The 20,286-nt window shown below is 40.8% G+C and overlaps 1 protein-coding gene across 1 annotated transcript in view; it reads left to right on the top strand.

Moving 5' to 3' along the window:
• The window catches only part of tspan9a (tetraspanin 9a), a 168,318-nt gene that overhangs the window by 38,182 nt on the left and 109,850 nt on the right, over window positions 1-20,286 (top strand). Inside the window, exon 2 of the mRNA XM_063480118.1 lies at window positions 6,396-6,459. The gene's annotated coding sequence lies outside the window, so the exon portion shown is untranslated. The remainder of the gene's footprint in view (window positions 1-6,395; window positions 6,460-20,286) is intronic.

The following is a 20,286-nucleotide window of genomic DNA, read 5'->3' as shown; positions in this document are numbered from 1 at the left end:
CTCCTGCCAGTTGAAAGGAACGATCGAAGGTTTCACCATTCCTTCCCAACCGATGAAGCAGCAGACACGGAATATTTTCATATGCCAGGACTGACTGTATTATGGAGCATTAATCAGCATGCATCTTTTATTTTGAGGTTCTAGTGCAAGATTCAGATTTCATAACACATTCAGAATAAAGAACATTCACAGCTGTCTCTAAATTTTCTTCAACTGGAGGAGCCATAAGGGAACAACCATATGAAGCGCAGACATCACACTCAGCAGACACCATTATGTTTTTTTTTTTAAAACCAGTCAGAGATTGAGATGGCTCGGCTCCCTCTATCTCGGCTTCTTTTTATGGTTCTTCTTACTGCCATTGAGGAACTCTGGAGCCTGACAGTGAAAGTGAGAGAAATGGTGTCATCACAGAACAGATTTATTTCCTTGTTGACTGGTGAAAAACAGGTGCAGGGATACCAGCTTAGTTTTTCAGGAAAGGTGCCTCCAAGACACAACAGATGATGCTTTGTCGGTGACTCGTGGTTATAGCAGGTGCAGGATTTTCTATGGGCATTGTGAGTGGCGGACTTATGGCTTTCAGAGTTGTTTATTGAGGAAAATAACTGTTGATGAAGTTATAAACTTATTATAAAGTTCTAGTGCTCCCCACAGGGAGTCGGGAGAACCAGGAAAATAACCCAAAAACAACAGAGCTGACACTTTTGGCTTTTGCCTGCCATGGACCACTTACCTTGTGATGTACAGAAACTCTGTGTTGAAGGAGTCCAGCAGAGCAATGTAACTATACTACAATGCCAAGTTGCTCTTGTATATCCTTGCTATGAAGGTTTGCAGTTACCAAAGTGGTTGCTACATAGACGAATGAGAACAGAAGTGGCCTACAGAATGAATTATAGCCTGAGTTGGGCATTGCTGAAGGAGGCTTTGCAGTGAGGAATAAGGTCTGACAAGGGGATGTAGCTCCTCTACCAGAGGACTGGTATACATTATGCACATTATTTGTTTATCTTTGTGTCTTCACTTTTTGACTACTTGATGAATGAAGAAAAATGTGTCTTCATACTCTTGAGCTGGGCCTAAGTGGGCCACAATGGTAAACTTTATTAATAGGTTAAGTGAAACAGTGACAGCTTTTAGCTGCAGCCTATACAAAATGGAACAAAAACAACACATTCTCTGACACTGTCTAAACAAAAATATAGTTTTTATAGGTTTTTTAGGTTTAAGAAGAGAGTGTTGTTTCAGGGCAGATGAATCAATTGGTTTGCCTCCATGGCCACGGATCAAAAAAAAGGAAAAATCAGAAGCTCTGAGCACATAAGTAGCTCTTGCTGTCTTGATGATAAAGCAAAACCTTGCTGCAGGGTGTATGGGTCAGCCTTAATGTTCGGAGACTGGTTTTGTTTTTTCTCACAAAAAGAACCTAACTATTGATAATCACAGCAAGCCTAAGGGTCTTCTTACAGTATTTCCCTCTTCTTCTAACTGGTGTTAATGCTTTGCGTGTCATGTTTTCCAATGAAGCACTGCATTTCAGTTGGAAACTTTTTAAAAAAAAGTGTAGTTTTGTCTTATACAAGGAAACTTTTAGGAAAATAGGAAAAGAAAGGAATTTTTATTCCTTATAAATATATCTGTGAAATATATATTTGCTGACTCGAGTACACGTGCAAACCTCTTGCTTTTGTGCTTTTTTGTTAGGAGGAAATATAAAACAATACAACGTTTTTAAAGGTTTAATTGAATTTTAATCAAACCTCGTTTGGCCCCGTCCTTCTCAGTCCCAGACTTTTTGAAGGAGTGTGCGTGCAAACATAAACACACACAGAGATCACGCTGACCAGATATATTATGTAAGTTTGGCAGTAGCTCATACTTCATATCAGCTCAATTTGTGGCCCATTCTACAGTCATCTCTTTGAAGCGTGAGTGGTAAAGTGGCGTAGCTGTGGCGGTAATTTGCCCACCCATGCTGCTGTGTGTTCAACTGTGAGGCTTTTACGTATAAATGATGCCGTGTTAGTTGACAGTCTGGCTGATGGGATGGAGCCGAGCTGTCATAACTCTTCTTTACCAGCACATCATGAACCTTGGCAAACAGCTGACCTCTAAGGCTCTTCCTGCCTGTGAGAGCATACTCTTTGTGTGTGGTGTGCACGGGTTGTGCTGTGTTGAAGGCGACATTGTTATGAATACGGAAAGAAAGTGTAGCGGTGGTCTGGTCATTGTCATTCAAATTGCCTATTAAAGAACAGCTGATAAACGATGACTCAGAGTAAAGTAATGAACAATTGAAGGAGACGCCTGCTCCCCTCAAAGGTGAAAACAAAACGGAAATTTGACATGTTATCATCAAGCTAAATGGAAACACGTTAATTAGAGTTAGAAGCAGGCTAAACTTATTTTCCTGTATCTTTCATTTTCAGTTAAAGATGTGCTCTGCAGACCTGTGTTGACAGCATTTTTCACTACTAGTTACTGTACAAAATAATTGCATGGTTAAAGCTGTCTATTGAATTCCATCCCACCTCTTATAATTCAGCTTCTGCAGGAATCTCCAGGCGTGTATCTCATCACTCAGCAATGCCACACACTTTGGCTCCCCTCCAGTGACTACAGTTCTACCACTGCACCCCCCTGACTTAACTTTCACATACATCAACCCGCAATCAGACCTTGGCTGAGCCACCCAATGTGTTGAATTACACAGCAGTTCCCTGTGATAAGTCCTCTAAGTCTTAGTGATGCAGATTTCTGATTGAAATATGTACTGTTCAGTACAGAACAAGACGTGTATGCTTCAGCCCAACACCCTTCCTGTGTTCCATTTTTGATTTTTGCATCCTTTAGTAGCCAAAGAATAGTGTGCTTTTGTCGGCAGTCCCTGGTTTTTCATATATTCAAGCTGCAATTCCATCGAAAGGGATTTATTTTGGATCCTTTTCAGCATTCCTGTGTGGTTGTGTCATGGTCCATCCTGCTGTGACCAATGGCATGAAAAGGCACAACCGAGGCAAGACCACATTGTAAAAAGAGTCTGAGCGTCCGACCTTACTGAAGCAGCTGTCAAGGATTTGGAAAGTAAAGTTTTCTCTACAGTGTTATAGAGGAGGATTATGCCAGACCAGCACTTATTATGGACGGGGTTCAGCCAGAGAAACTTTTTCTAGGAAGAAAATAGAGTGAGGGAATGTTGGTGGAAGGCGAGTGAGCTAAAGAGAGAGATATGGAAGGACAGCTGTTAGGGGCACACATCCTATAGAGGGGGAAAAAATGTGTGTGTTTATGTTGGGGGATCATGCAGGGAGGTGAGACACTGGTAAGACTTGAGCCTCAAGGCTTAGCTGAAGAACAGTCAATAGCCTGTCAGCCCTGCAAATGAAGGAGCAATACCTTCATCTTCCCCGGATGTGCAAGGTTCCACATCTTGTCATTTTGATTTTGCTGTCCCAAAGTGAACCTACGCATGGAGCAGAGATTAAATGCTGTTATGTCTCAATTTATGCATTTAGAAAAAATGGATGAAAATTTTTGTGCTGCATGCTCTTCATAATCCTTACTGGGTGTTAAACGCAGGATGGCACGATCCATTGAAGCACAACTTAACCCCCAAAAGAGCCGAAATAGACCACTTCACACTACAGTTTAGTGACTGTTTAAATTGTTTTTAAAAATACCTCTACGCAGAGTGTAACTTTAGACTTGTCCACCAGTGCTGCATTACTTAAGCACTAGTCTTCCTTAGTGGGAGTAAAGCCATTCACAGCTGACTCGCCGATTTGTGCCAGCGCTGGCCAACGGTCCCTCAGTCACAGCTGTGTGAGTTCTGAATGCGCCACAGCTGTGGGACTCATGAGACCCATGAGACAAATGATTACCGATTACCACACACAGCAAAGCAGTGGCTTTTCAACACCTCTCCCTCTGTTTTTTTTAATTCAAAACAATGTTGTTTGGGTTTGTGATCCTCAATGCAAGGCCAAATATCGTCCTCCCAGTTGGAGATCCTAAACTGAACTTAAAGTGTCGTTCTTGATCTGTCTCAGCAGACAGAGAGCTGTTTGTTAGAATACCAGGCTCACTTTTTGTTTGATCTTGAGGAATTTTGTCTAAATGCTGTGAAAGGGCTATCTGTGTCCACAGTGGTGATACGGTATGTCGTGTACTGCATGTTTTACAAGCTAATCTTCTTCCTTAGCAATTGCTGGAAGGATACACATCTTGCATATTCATTTGTATTCACATGCTCCACATGCTGCATACATACACAAACACTGTAAAGGGCCACAGATGGTAAATATAACTCACAGGGTGACTGATCACATTTCAAGCCAAATTACACTCTGTTTATAGCTATAGGAACATAACTAACTTTGCTGTACGATCTCTGATGACCACAAACCAACATCTATCTCCTGAGCGTGACTCACTGTAGGAATGCTCTTCAAGTTTTATACTAAACGAATGTTGACAGCGTTCCTGTTTTTCTTTGGTTTTTTTCCATGGCTGATCTTTAAAGTTGCTTGTCCAGTTGGCTGTCCACAGTCCCCCGGGAAGAGGAAGGAGACAGGCTTATAATGATGAGGAGTAATGGTGGAACATAATTATATTTGTTATTTGCGTCACTGGAGCCCTAATTAATTCAACTCAGTAATGGGAGGAACAAAACTGTCTGTTTTTGTGAGCTGCATTGCTCTTTGGGTTGTTCTGCGTTAATTCTTTATAGCAGTATGCACATTCAGTTTTGTTATGTGACTGGTTTCTTATCCTTTCTCCGTCCTGATGCCGCAGTAACATATTAACGTTATGCTTATTCCTCTGTCACCACTTGACTTCTTTGTGTTCTTTTCTACTGTTCTGCCTTCCCACTCAGCCTCACAGTGCTTTTCACGCTCTGCCTGACCTTAGGCCTTTTGACATCTTTCAACAGAAATTGACAACCCTGAAGTCAGTCCATTCAGTCTCGTCCTTGCCTTGAAATCTTTAATTCAATAAATGTGCTGAAATAAAAAAATAGGCTCAGAAAAGCACTGTCGTAACGATATATTGTAGATTCCATTCCAAGTAGTTTTTAAGTATGTCTAACCCCGAAATAATATGTGGAGTTTAAGTCTGATTAATAGGGCTTTGTTACAAAGGCTGCAAGCCCTATGTGGCCAAACAGTGTATGAACAGTGCCCACAGTATAGAATGTCTTAAAAGTGATAATAACATCATAGTAATAGAAGTACACGCACCAAAGAACTGAAAATAAAGAACGTCGTTGCTTACGTCTTACTTAAAGCTAATGTTGTTTCTCATATTGCTTTTTTCATGTATTTATTTCCTTAGTGCAAACTTTCTAACCACTCAAAAGCTGCACCGGCGGCATAATGCTTGTTAAGGAATGAATTTATCTCCAGACTACAGTACCCACATGTTTAACATGCAGCTTTCAAACCAGGTCTATTTGGACTGAGATAAAACTCAAACTATCCTTACAATTTGTGTCTGTGTGTGTTTGTCTTGTAGAAAGCACAGCATTGCCATACAGACGTTCTATTGGCAATAGCCAGGGTCATTGTCCTTCATGGAGCTTATGCAGTACTTTTTACACCGTACAGAGGGAAACTTTGGCTGCCATTCTTCAAAAGAATGGAAATGAAAATAGCAGCCCTGCCCCCGTAAGTCATCCTGTGGGAAGAAAAGTGACCCCTCTTGTGTGAGATTGATGCGCTAAATCAGATTGCAGACGCCTCCTGCTCCTCTTACCTGAAGGTGCTCACGGAGAACCATCATTCACACTGGAGTGCAAGCGCTTTGATATTCTGTGTACCTTCCTTTGGCTTTTCAGCTTTGTGTGCGTGTGTGTTTTTTGTGTTTGATCTCAGTAGTGTGGTAGACAAACATAGCGCTGAAAGGTGGATGCAGTAGTTGCGTTCGTATAACACGGGCAGGCACATTTACTTTTAAGACTTGTCCACTCACCTTGACATGCTTCTCCCATTTAGGTTGAGGTTCAGATTGAGAAACTGTGTTCTGTTAGGTCTTTCAAGGTCACCTGCCTAGGGCTTTATTGTTTTAAGTGAGTCTTAGGCCAGCTGGTCCGCTATTCTATAAAATCACGGAGCAACAACTGGAGTGTGCTCCTGAGTAACCTGCTGTAAACACACTCTCCCTGAGGTTGTGTTGTCAACCCTCTTCAGATTTAATAACAACTCCAGGCTGGTTAGGCAGATGCAAGAAAAGTTTTTTCCTTTTCTTTTTTTTAAATATGTGTTTTATTATTTGAATGAGTTTGTTTCCATGGGACATTTCAGTTTATTGGCTTGAGTAAAAACGAGGTAAGGAATACAAACCTGACTCACTCACGGTCTAATTTTTATTTTTTTATTTTTATTTTTTTACAGATATTTGACCTGCCCAGCCAGCAGCACAGTCTCTCCTTTCCTAATTCGCACCCTCCTCAGAAAGGTAAGATTTCCTTTTTCACCTGTAACACCTCTCTTCCATCTGCTACGACAGTCTGCTAAACTCGCAGCAAAATAAAATGTAGAGCTTCTAATTTCCTAGGTGGTTTCAGTAGCTCGCCTCCTTTGGCGTCTCCTGTGTAATATTCTGTTTATTAAACAAAGACTTTGAAGCTTTTACCTCACATAAATCTGCATTTCTTTTTTTTTTTTTTTTTTTTTTTCTTTTTTTTTTTTTTTAAACCTGTCCCGTTTGGTTCTTTTGCCATCAGAATTATTGTCTAAAGGCGAAGAAAGATGCCCAACGGATTTACTTTACCAAATGGACCATCCCAGCCTTGCCGTAATGGTCCATTTGATTCAACTTTTTATTGTTTATTTTATTTTCACTTGCTGAATACGGGACAGACTCTGCATTTCTTAAATGTCATCAACTCCATGCCCAGAGCTGATTACAATCCAGATGCAACAACAAGGCTGATAGTCTTTTCCAGCTTACAGTAGAAACTGAAAGTTGTGAGGTTGAATCTGTCTATGTGTAACTGAAGGGGCCACACTGATAACTCCCTACTGCACCTTGCTTCAAAGAGAATCCCAGCTTAAAGGGGCTAACTAAAATTAGCCAGGCAACAGATAACCTGTGCCTTGAGATCAAAGAGAGGCTGAACTGTCAGGCTCTTTGGCGGCGCCTGTGGTGGCAGAGCTTTAAAAGGAGGAATGCAGAGTGATAGAGACACAGAGATGGGCAGAAAGTGAAGTAGGCTCCAGAGCTATTCATGCAAGGGGATGAGTGTTCAGGAGATCCAGTATCGAGATGTAAAGTTCCACAGCAGGAGATCGTTCATGGAGCTTTTGGACTGAAGGGTCAAGATTTTGTGGGTTGCACATCACACTCTTCTCAGACAGTGCATCTGCTACCCAGAAGTCTGAGCATCCTGGCTTTGCATTCAGCAGGGTCTTTGATCACATGTGTTTATATGTTTGTAACTACTGAGTGGGAGACAGCTTTATTCTAGAGTAATGCTGCTCTGTACTCTGCCACGTCCTCAGATTGTTTCTGGAAGCGTTTCCATTACCAGGAGGATGTGTATATATTTCATGGAACTAACATCCATTATTATTGTATTGTATATACAGGAGACTGTGTGTGTGTGTGTGTGAGAGAGAGAGAGAGAGAGAGAGAGAGAGAGAGAGAGAGAGAGACTGAATGATGTACCCTGCAGCTAGCAGATCATTAAGTTACATCAATGGATAAGGACAGCACATCTTACAACCTGCCATCCTGAGGGGATCTAGTCCTTTGGTTCCCTATGAGCATTAGTGGGTTTGCGCCTTAGTTAACACACTGGAGTAGTGCTGCACACATGTATGTGTGTGTTTGTGTGAGGAGTGTTATTGTTAGCCTCCCTGTTCTTGTCATTGGAACATACTGACTTGATATCCTGCCTGTCAACCATTTACATATTTATCTCTATAGTCAAACAGCGCCACATGCACCAGTGGCCACCGGAGACCTTATGTCTTTAATTGGCTATTGATTGACTCTGCTGTGGTAGTGGAAGACGATATATCACAACAAGGTTGAGCGAGTGGGAGTTAGCAGACAAGTTGAGTGTGGAGGTGATGGTGCTACTCTGACTGTCAAATCTGTGACTGCATTATTTATACGTCTCTCATATTTATTTATATAGTAAGGATTGGTGATGCAATGCACAATAGAAAGATGGAAATACAGACTCCCTCTTGGACACAGTTTATTTGCATAGGTCGGTGTACATTGGTTCTGTTTAGAAGAATGGAGTACGTGAGCAGAGTCACTGTATATATTCAGAAAGGATGAGGTTTTCCTTTAACTCACTGAAAGCCTCCATTTAATATGAAATGCGTTCATCATCAACATTCTTCACTGTGATTATTTTTTATGTATGTGCAACTGTTTGCATGTGTGTGCTTGTGTTTCATGTTATATTGTAGAACACACTGTTAATGTGATATAATGATCCACTCTGTTACACGAATATAAATGGGAAAAACTGCAAATGAGAACTTTGCTTTAGTTTTCACCTGACAGCTGATATTACACGGCCTTCACTTTCACTTTCACACGCTTTCACTGCAATTCTGTATTAAAGCCCATTAGAATAACAGCGAGGCTGAGTGAGTTGTAATTTTTCTGGTCATTTATGCTCGAGTGCAGCCAGATCTGGAAACTAATCACAGGCTTGCAAAAAGAAAAAAGAAAAACTGCAAAAAGAAAAAAAAATCCTAAAACTTGTCAATTCAATTTTAGTGACATAAATACACAAACTAATGCTAACTTGAGATTAAGATTCAATGTTTATGTGCTGATGTTATAATGATTTTTACATATGTAATACACTTTAAAGTTGGTATATATAACAAAAGTCCATATTATGGCTAAAGTACCTTGTCACAGGAGACGTTGACCAATTGCAGATCTTTTCAAATCAGAACAGGACTCTGTTTTCAAATTCTGGTATTTTCCACTTCAAGATTTCTGTGTAAGTGAGCTTTACACCACACGCCCCCCACTTGTAGAGCTTTACCAAAAAGGTAAGAGGCACTAGAGCATAAGGTTTCAGTCACTATTCAAGTCACAGTGTCCGTTCCAAATAAAAGCTATTGTCGACTCCTACCTTGTCAAAAGGACTCCGGCATGTTTTGATTTGGCAAAGTTTTACACTGGATGCTCTTCCTGACACAACCCCAGAGGGATTTGTGTCTCTGGCTGGACCTGAACCAGCCACCCATCACTTGCTAAGCAAATCTGTAAACCTCTATACTAAGATGTCAGTCACAAAGGTTAAAGAGCCACCCTGTCACATAAACAGATACACCATTTCCTGATTGTTTCTCCAACCTGTTTACTTTGTTTGGCTGGTTCGTCTATCCAGACTGCTTAATATATCCACCCAACAGAGCCATGGGAATCTGTGAGCAGAATTCCATCGCTCCGTCATCCTGCAGCCATGCTGCTCCTGTAGGCCAGGAACTGCATCCTAGGAATGTCCCCTCCTGCTGTGTTGCAAACATCCAGGTCCTGTTCCTGCAAATGCCATCCGATTCAAACAGGCTTTGATGCTATCCTTGCACGTGAATGCTTGTGTGCGGCGAGTGTGTGTACATTGCTCTGTGAATGCTGACAGGCTGCCAGCTTGGGTATTGATCTGCAGCCGTTCCGGCTGGGGCCCAAAGGCCAGGCCGTATCATCTGTCAGTCACTGAGAAGGGCATTACAGCCGTACTGATCTTAGATCACAAATCCCACTCAAAGATAGAGAGGAGAAGGGGGTGGTGATGACGGCGCGTGAGACAGTGAGAGAAGAAAGGCAGAAAGATGGTAAAATTGTGATATAAGAGATATGAATGTTACTGTGTGTGTGTCTGTTGCCATTTCTGCAGCTATGTTCTTCTGTGTTAAGGCTGCCCCCAGTTCACTCCTCCACAGTCTTTGTTGATTGAGACAAACAGATCTTCTGTAAGGACCCGTGGGTGAAGACAAGCCTAAGCTCCCGACCTTTTCACCTTTGCGACCACCCACATGCTTTATCCATCCACACGCACATTTTGTCACTGTCTCACCAAAGTGTCAGCACAATTACACAGTGCTCAGAGCGCAGCGCTGATACACCTCGACTAATTTACATGCACTTCAATAGGCACATATACACATAATACACATTTACTTATTGCCCCAGGGACAAATAATAAACCATAATTATGTGTGGAAGATATCACAGCTCTGTTCATAATGGCTGTAAAATTACTTCAAAGGTTACAATATCAGTTGAGAGATAAGGATGTGTATTAAGCTCATTTGTGTGTCTTTTTCTTTCGTAAGACTTTAAGTCCCTGCGCTGTTTTGATCTTTTCCTAAATTCTGTTTTCTGTGGCTCCCTCCGTGTTATTGTGTTCACTTGCCGCTGGTATAAAATCTATCCATTATAATCATGACTCGGATTAGTTTTGATTTTAAGTTGTCTGAAAGGCACCGAGCCCTGTGTGGGTTTTGTTTTGTAAGAGATAGACATCGCTGATTGCATTGACGAAATCCAAGGTCGCCACAACTAGTCTTGCGTGACTCCGCTCCGCCGTGCTCCTTTACGGTGATTATTCCATTACTCTAAATCTTCTAAATCTGTTCCCACCACACATTTAGCACGCTGATGGGTCTCTGTGTGCCTTCAGTTTAAACGTTTCATGACACCAGCCTAAGAGTGTGGGAGCTGCTGCAACTCGTAAAGCAGGAGTGCCGATAATGGATAGACAGAGGCCCATTTGTATTTGTTTATCTGTTACCTTTTTATCCCTTTTAATGGACAAATGACCTGTCTCTGCACCGTCATTGTGCATTTTGTGCTGGGCTCAGCTGATGAATGTAAATCCGTGTTTAAAGGAGGAATGTTGATATCTTTGCACAATCACTTTAATTTTGGTAAGCTGTTCTGTGGCTGCGTTACAAGAGACACTAGTTCCATTTTGGCTGGCACGTTATTCTTAATGAAGTAAAGCTTTTTCTAGAAGTCACTGTGTTTAAAATTTAATTAGTTGGCGGGTCAATTTTATTCTAAACTACAAATACAAATTTTATTTGTCACATACACAGTACAACATATAGTGAACATGCTGTGAAATGCTTGTGTCCTGAACTGAACTGAACTGAACTGTGGACAGGGAAACGTTCAAGAAATTCGATCCGTTCGGCACTGCTAAAATTTCAGCAAACAATCATCATGTTGTGGAATCCTTAACCGTAATGCTTTTTACTGTTGTGATATCAATTATGAACTAACCCATTCAAAAATGTCAATGTATGCCCAAACTGGCCTCTTGGAAAGTGACATTTATCAAGTGCCTCTGTGGTGTGACATCAACTTTGAGCTGACTAAATATTTAAAGGTGGTTTGATGAAGAGCTAATAGGCTTTAAATCCATCCATGTATGCATCCATGCATCCATCCATGCATCCAGGGCAGGGCAGGGTCTGGGGGCTGGGCCTATCTCAGTTTCCATCAGGTGAGAGGCAAAGTATGCCCTGGACAGTTGGCCAGTCTGTCGCTGGGCTGACAAGACTTTAAATTCAACTGTTTTTAGTCCTATTGCCACAGATTTATCAAACACCTATACAGTCTTCCTTTGCAAACATTTATGAAGGAATGTTTTTCCCGAAGAGCTCACTGAATTCGATTGTGCTGTCAGTTCATGAAATGTCTTCCCTCCTACTGTAGATATTCTACAGTCAAGTGTAAGTGGCATTATTGCAAAGTGGAAGTGTTTAAGAAACACAGAAACTCAGCCATGAAGTCAAAGACCACACAAAGTTATAATAGTACTGAGACACTCGCTGCTAAGACACATAGTATGAGAAATTTGCCAACAGTCTGCTGACTCCGCAACTGCAGAATCTCAAACCTCCTGTGGCATTAACATCAGCTCAAAACTGTGTGCTGCAAGCTTCAAAGCGTGGCTGAACGGCTCCTGTAGATGTCATATGAAGGTGACCCACCACTTTTGTCTGTACGCTGTGTTTTTTTGGTGCATTCCTGTTATATATTTTTTCCCCTAACGTGGAAGGTGGTGAACAAAACTAACAAAGGATCTGTTTAACTTTAGTTCAGTTTTGGAAGATTAAGGTGTTTTGCGTGACTCATTGTTTTCCATTGCTCATGTAAATGATTTTTCAAGTGATGGATGTGGCTGTATACTGTAATTCAATATATTCCTACTGTATACACCATCCTAATAACACTTCATGAGACAACTGAATGTGCATTAGCCTGCATGCCTATAATCACATGCAGTTTGTATTTTATATTCTTTGCACCTACTTTAGTTTACATATCATCTCGTGGCAGTCTATAATTCTTGTTTCCTGCTGTTCTACCTAATCATCTAATTAGCTGTAATAAAGGATGTGCTGTGTGTCTGCAAAATAATTCTTCCAGATAACATCTGTGCTTTTGCGGAAAAAAAACAAAAGAATAACGAAAGGTCAATTTCTTTTGAAGCATATAACACATTTACACACCGAGTTACTGAATCAAAACCAGCTCTCGCAGGGAGATATCGACTGAAAACAATCCTAAAATGAGCTAGAATATTTTGTAAGAGCTTCACTAACCACTGAGGGATCAACAGAGATGACACAAATAGTCTTATTTGTTACAGACACACATGAGCATTGATTGAAGAGCACAATATACCTTATAACGTTATTTAAAACCCACTGAAGCTTTTTTGGGGGGAGACGTCGAACAGAGTGAAATTAAAGATTTTTATTTCTCCATCACTGAGTATGATTTTTACACTTTACCACAATTTGGTTTTATAATGTGCTTGCTCATAAAATGTGTTTAAAAAAAACATGTGGGTTGAATAGAGACCAGTTTTTAGGAGGCATTTCTAAAGCAATTAGTCGAGCAACATCTTGATACAGAAGCAAGCAGATCAACCCATTAGTGGAAAAAAAATCACAAAAGCAAGTGCTTGAAACAAGCTAATTAAAATTTAAAGTAAAAAAGTGAAAATCTCTCATCTTGGTTTTATCCCACTTCTCTTAAGCAAAATATATCTCAAGACCTAATCTATCAAGTATATTCAGAGCTAGGCAAGTGAGAGATTATAACTGGAAACCTAATTAGTTGCAGTTGATATAACATCAGCTCGATGTGGCGCTAAAGTCAGTATCAGCACCATGAAGCCCTGTGCAGGAAAAGAAGCGAATGGGGGGGGGAAAGGAGACAGTCATCACATCTTCCAAATGAAACCTTCTCAGAGTGCAACCTGTTCCTCATTTGTCCAAATGTGTGTTGATGTTTTCCGTCCTAATAGACATCATTAAGAAACAGCGTTTTTTAACACTGTAATGATGACTGCTTATCTACTCATGTGTTCCTCTGTGCCACATTAAAAGTCGATCTCAATATGGCACAGAGGGCTTCATATGACTTTATACACGACTGTATATGGCAGTGCAGTGTAGTAGCTGTGTGTGTTTGTGAAAGAGGAGGAGGGGAAATTTCATGGTGTCCAAACAGATCTGTGTGTCGCCATGGTGAGGTGACGGGGCAGTCGCCACGGAGTCTGTGCGTGTGTGCGTGTGTGTGTGTGTGGGATGCAGAGTGGTGTTTAATGGCTGGAAGGTTGAGTAAGGATTAATGTGAGATTTCAACCCAATGAGCCAGGGTATTTTTTTTCTGGGCTTGACAGGCATGGCCTCTGTCAAGGCCTAATGGCATGTGTGTGTATTTGTGTGTGTCTGCTAGAACATGTGACCATTCATCCTTTACAATATGATTCATGTCACTTCTCTGTAAGATGTAGCTGCGGGCCAGTCTACATGAAAAGCTTTTACTCCATGTTCCTTTTCCTTCCTGTTTCCTTTCTGGATTGTCATATCCACCCTAATCCTTTGACAATAGAAACCATATTCATAAATTTATCCTTTTGCTGGCACAAGCATCATCATTGTATCTAAATGTAATATTCAGTTTAGCTGATATAATCTTGTTGATTCTTTTTTATGAAATTCCATCCTGGAGAGAATGTTGACACTGTCCTGATTTGATATGCTGAAATTCTTTTAAACAACGGATTATGTGGTGTTATAGGTCTATGTCTGGTTTAATCTCTCCCTGCTTTGGAACTGTCTTTGTATGTGGTGTGTGTGTGTGTGCGTGTGTGTGTGTGTGTGTTGGGGTAGATTTGGAGCTGCCGTGCTCTGAATCCCAGAGGGCTACGTATAGCACATGCAGATAGGCAGATGGGATGTTTTTAGTGATCCTGTTGAATATCATCACTAATGCCAGGGATGATCTGAGATCAGGGGTAACCTTTCACCTCAGAACCAGTCTGTGACAAAAGGAGGCTGACCTGGTTACTGTATTAGTTGTATTTAAAGGAAGCACATGAAAGTCTATATAACATGGTGCTGTTATGAGTAGAGGATGTCATCCTGGAGTTTCCAAATCCATATTTAATATCTATTGAAAGCGTTTTCCCTACAAGAAGATTTATAATTAATTTTGTTTTATTATTTATTCTTACTTATTTCATTATATAGTAAAGACATTTATACTTGGGCTGGAAGAAGATTAATGGTTACAACAAAATTTTATAGTTAAAGTTAAAGAAAGAAATGCAGGAGTCACAGTTATTGCTTGCAGCATCATTTCAGAGACACATCAGTTGCATATTCACCCATACTGCACAAATTGATGCAAAGATGAATCTGCAGGAGTTGCAAGTTTATAATCTTGAGCAGAAAATCGGTGTTATCCTGAGGCCAAATATGATCCTGATAAATTATGAAAGGAGTCAGCGGCTGAGCTACCCAGAACACGCAAAAACACTCTGTTTGGTATGTCTGCTTCTTGCTAGCTTACAGGTAATTTTTACACAGCTGCTAAATTGGCTATTGAACGTCTACAAATGTGATTTGTAGTTATTTATGTTTTTTAAATACTGCAAGAGTAAGGCAACCAAGTCCTTATGCCAAGGCTGGAAATTAGGTTACTGTTTTGGAGGTTGGTGCAGGACCATCATATAGAATACGGATGTGTTTCCTCAGGATATGGTATATCCCCGTCTAATGCCTGATATTGGCCTACACAGAGTCACAGACTCTCTTCCAAGTATGACTCGTAGGTGTCTGTCAGGCTCGTTCAGCTGTAGGGATTTTCACTCTGTTTATGAAAAAGGAGATTATCTTCAGGGTATGTTTGCTTTGTGTCTTCTGTCGCTGCCCATTAGCCGCTGCAGTATATAAACATGTTTATAGTACAGAACATATGAATTATGTTTTGTATGTTTTAACGTCTCTTCTGGCCCCATGAGAGAGAAAACAGCGATGAGGCTAAGGTATGATGCTTGTCCCTAGCAAGGCTTCTTTTGTCTGAAGATCATCTACTACCCAAGCCTTAAGAGGATTACAGCGTTATGACACTGAAGTGGAGGCAAAGTTATTATCTCCTTCTGACAACAAACCTTCATTCCTCCACATAAGCAGACTACAAGCGCCTATGCATTACTGAGCACATATGTCACAAGAACCCAGTGCTTACAGTTCACCGCAGCCTCACCTTGCCTGTGATGTTTGATTTACGATCCATCTAAACTGATTTCCGTGCTGTGCAATCAGTGCTAGTCATGTGTTTAGCATTCTTTATGGGATATTTTGTTATTTAGATTTACGATGAAGCCACTGTTCCAAAGCCACCGCTCCATCTCTCCAGTGCACAACACATCAAGGTTCTTCTACCTCGTGTGCCTTCTATCACCTCTGTGTCCAACGCGCACACAGATACATTTGTTTGTGTTCGTGCAACCTTAGAGAGAAAAACAGGGAAGGTTTTTAAAGGGATATTAAAAAATGGTAGTGCACAAATAAAAATGAAATGAAAAATGAAAGAGGCACGAGAAGGACAACCAGGTGGTGAGTTTGAGACTTTCCTCTAAGTTTTGTGTACATGTCTGTATTTCAAATTGCCACGAGCTGCTACATAAATTGGAATGGAAACCACAGCTGGCCGTGATAAATCCCCTCTGATTTCTTTGTGGGAGAAGTTAGGAGGGGGTTTTTTTTTTTTAAATCATACATTGCAGTTTTCCAGGTGGACTTATAAGTTTCTGCTTTCATATAACACCACTATTTGGCTCATTGCTTTCAAAAAAAAAAAGGGTGGGGTGGGAAGAGGGGAAAAAACCCTGGTATTTCTATAAATAATGGTTTGGTTTCTCCTTGGCAACCTTCGAGGCTGAGCACCTGGCATGTAGCACACCCTAAAGTGTCTTTAGAATTTATCTGGTCCTGCACCCAACAGTATTCATCACAATGTAAAACACTGTGCCTCTGCAATACATCATAATCGGGCCACAGGGCCACCGTAAATCAAAAGTACAATGCCCTTGACGTCTGCATTTGGCCCATAAAACAGTATTTTTCTCTTCGTGCCCAGTGGATGGTGTGAGATCCTTGCTGACCATCCTGTGTGTGTGCGTGCACGTTTTGATGTGCCATGTCTATATGGGAAGCTATAGGGAGTTTTGAGTGGAGTCCTGGATAATAAGCGTGCATTGTCTGTGTCTACATCTGTCAAAAACCTGACTGAACAGTGATTTATGATCTCTACCGGCTCAGTGACTTCAGTCCAGATTCGGTGTGGTCTGTGAGCTGTACAGTCAGTTATACTCTTCTACCAGGCTTATTTACATGCCACGGTTTCTGCCAGTATATTTTAAGCCTGGTGGTCTGTTAGGCCTAAGCCGACCCCCCCATGCCAGGCCTGTGCCCCAGGGATTTAAAATTTTTTAAACTGTTAAATCAGCTGAGCTATCCAAATAAAGAACCAGGCAAATGTTATGAGCGAACGTTGTTTTTTCCTGCTCAGTTATGTCCACAAATCAAGGTAGGCTAAATCATTTATATCCATATGTAAACAAAGTTGAATATGATTCAGTGCTTTCCTGCCGCTGTAAATATAAACACATTACTTTCATTACTTTCCAACTTCACAAGTTGGAAATGACTCCCTTTCCTCCCTTCACACAGAAGGAGAAAGCAAACCTATAACAGGCCTCTTCTATCTGTGCCACCACGCCACACAGTTAGCACTGTTATAGTGACTGTATAGTGCTAAATGAGTCATGTGCGACATTTAATTCTGCCGCAGCTCCTCTGGCAGAAACCTTTCAGGCGGTCAGATATGTCTGTGACATTTAAATTGACGAGGCACGTGAGCAGATGTGTGCCAAATTCATTTTTGATGCAGGATAAGGGATTCATTTTAGCAGAAGTCTATTGCTGTATTAGCATTTAAGAGTGTAGAGAAAATTAATTTAACTTTTCGATTGACTTAACAGCAGGAAAACGATGGTGGTGGTCACATGTGTCCAGCTGGTTTCCACATATGTGCCTGTGCCTGCAGCACATCTAAGAGCACTTTATTCTCATCTCCTTTAATTTCCTGTTCTGTTTAAATATCTTGACTGAACTTTATAGTTTATGAATTCATGTTTTAGCACAGCAGGGCTTTTACCTTTAAGGAGAGTCAAAAGATTTGGTTCTTTTGCACTGTTTAACGAAACAGAAAGCATGAGTTAATTTTAAAACACACACAAAAGGGAATATTCTCAGTATGCCGTGTCATTTGTATGCTTGGCGAGAGTTTGTTCTCTCTCTGGGGATTACAGAATAACTTCCACTAAACTCCTGTAGTTGTTGTCAGCCCGCTGAATAGCCCACAGAAGTACAAGCAGCTGAAAATCTGCAACAAGCAGAGGGTGCAGGAGCTTTGGCAGTGGATTAAACACAAAGCCTTGGGCACGCGGAATAAACTGCTCTAAATTGATTTGGGCCATGCTGTTTTTACTGAGAATGTTGCTAATTGCTTTTCATTAATGCAGTTCCATTGCCTATGTACTTGGTAATAGTTCAATAAACCTCTTTTAGACACAATGCTGATTCATTCGCTTAAAAATGCTGTTAGTAGTACCAGTTAAGAGGGTGTGTACACATTCAGCTGGTATAGCACTTCACTGATTCCAAGGTTGATTGTGCTGTTTTTAGATCGTGTAAATACCCTGTGCTTTAGCAGCAGTACAGAGACATCAGTACAGGCAAAACTAAGAGGGGAAATCAGCTAGTTCACAGGGATAGCTGTTCACTAATAATGCTTGGATTTGGACCTCATAAAAGAACATTTTCAGATTGATTTTTAAGGTTTTTTTGAGAAGGGTTGTTCCAAAGCACCAACTATTAACTGTTAAACACAGATATAATACTGTGTGTTCGGCTTCTCATTCATAAAAATGTTTCAGACGGCCAAATAAAAGTTTAGCTGTTGCAAATCTGGGTGTGAAAACAAATTTAGCGTCAAGTGTGTTTTGCCCATAGGAAAAATGAAAAATAGAGAGAGGGCTGCATCATTAAAGCAACGATGTGCTGTGACAGAAATAAAAGGGGAATAACAGACAGTGTTCAGCAGGTGATTTTACACTGCTGGGAACAACGGAGCACGATCACCTGCAGTGTTGTGTGGAAAAACTGTAAGGCAGCGATTTGAGTGAGAAGATTATCTTAGAACAACAGAAGTGCTGAAGTTTGTCAATAAAATAGTGCATTGGTATGCGTTGATTATAAAGATGTGGATGATTTGAGTAGGGCTGATTTTGGAGCTTTATTTTTAATTTATTCCTGTGATTATTTGGTGAAGGCTGCTAGGAATATTATCTGTCTTTGCAGAAATTTTGTTGGGAAAACTAATTTTGACCTGATAATGGCATTAAATGTTCACCTAAAGATAAGATAAGATAAGATAACCTTTATTAGTCCCACACGTGGGAAATTTGTTTTGTCACAGCAGGAAGTGGACAGTGCAAAACTTATATAGCAAAATTAGAATATAATAAGAATAGAATAGAAATAAGAATACTGTAAACAACTGTAAAGAATAGAATAAAATAAAATAAAATTCTATATACAGTAGAATAAATAGAATAAAATATACAATAGGATAAAAATAGAATGCAAATGCTTTATACAACTGAGTAAAAAATACAACTTTGTCAGAAAAAGAGTATTGCACTTAGTGTTATTGCACATGTGTGGATGTGTGTGTTTGATCAGTTAAAGTCTTTGTTGTGGAGTCTGACAGCAGTGGGGAGGAAAGACCTGCGAAATCTCTCCGTCCCACACCGTGGGTGCCGCAGTCTCCCACTGAAGGAGCTGCTCAGTGCTGTCACAGTCTCATGCATGGGGTGGGAGATGTTGTCCAACAGGGATGACAGCTTAGCCACCATTCTCCTGTCACTCACCACCTCCACTGGGTCCAGAGGGCATCCTAGAACAGAGCTGGCCCTTCTGATCAGCCTGTTCAGTCTCTTCCTGTCCCCAGAAGAGATGCTGCCGCCCCAGCAGACCACACCATAAAAGATGGCTGAGGCCACCACAGAGTCATAGAAGGTCTTCAGGAGTGGGCCCTCCACTCCAAATGACCTGAGTCTCTGCCCTTTCCTGTAGAGGGCGTCTGAATTATGAGTCCAGTCCAGTTTGTTGTTCAGATGAACACCAAGGTACCTGTAGCTGTCCACAGTCTCAATGTCCATACCTTGGATGTTCAGTGGTTGCAGTGGAGGATGCTTGTGCCTGCGGAAGACCTGCACTGCGGAAAGCAGTGCAGGTCTTCTTAATAAGGGCCCTCAATCTACCTAGTACTTGTAAAAACACTCAAAACGTCATGGTGGCACTTGAGGGAAACCAGATCTCTCCTTACAGGATTGATCCTCTAAGGACCATGAATGTCTGTAAAAGTTTAATTGCAAAATTTAAAATATTTGTTAAGCTATACTAGTGTATGCCATGAAAATCCAAGCAGGAGAAGCATTACTGGCATGAACAAGTCTCAAGCTTAACTCTCTAAATATGAGTTGACATCCAGCATGACCTGTGACTTCTTGGATATGTGTGATTACATATATCCAAACAACCAGTCAGGTAGTAGCTAGAGCAAAATGTAACCCCTTAGAAAATGGAGGTAAAACATCTAACATGTAGTTATTGCCATATCAGAAATGCAGTGTCAAAGAAACTTGTCAAAACTTTATATGTTGACAATTTAGAGATGTTTTATATCTATTGTATAATCTAGGGCTGCACAGTGAATCAATCCCAATCTTGGCTTCCCACAATTAAATGAGCATGATCCAGGGATGTTTACAGTGCATGCCAATCGAAATGCAAACCAAAAGCAAATCAAGCTCTCTTTAAATCAGGAGTGTTTGTCTGCATGTGTCGACTGTTCTGTTCTGTTTTC

Source organism: Pelmatolapia mariae, linkage group LG7, assembly GCF_036321145.2.
Source record: "Pelmatolapia mariae isolate MD_Pm_ZW linkage group LG7, Pm_UMD_F_2, whole genome shotgun sequence".
Taxonomy (NCBI): domain Eukaryota; kingdom Metazoa; phylum Chordata; class Actinopteri; order Cichliformes; family Cichlidae; genus Pelmatolapia; species Pelmatolapia mariae.
Note: the sequence above shows the minus strand (reverse complement) of the source record. Positions and strands in the feature narration are given on the sequence as shown.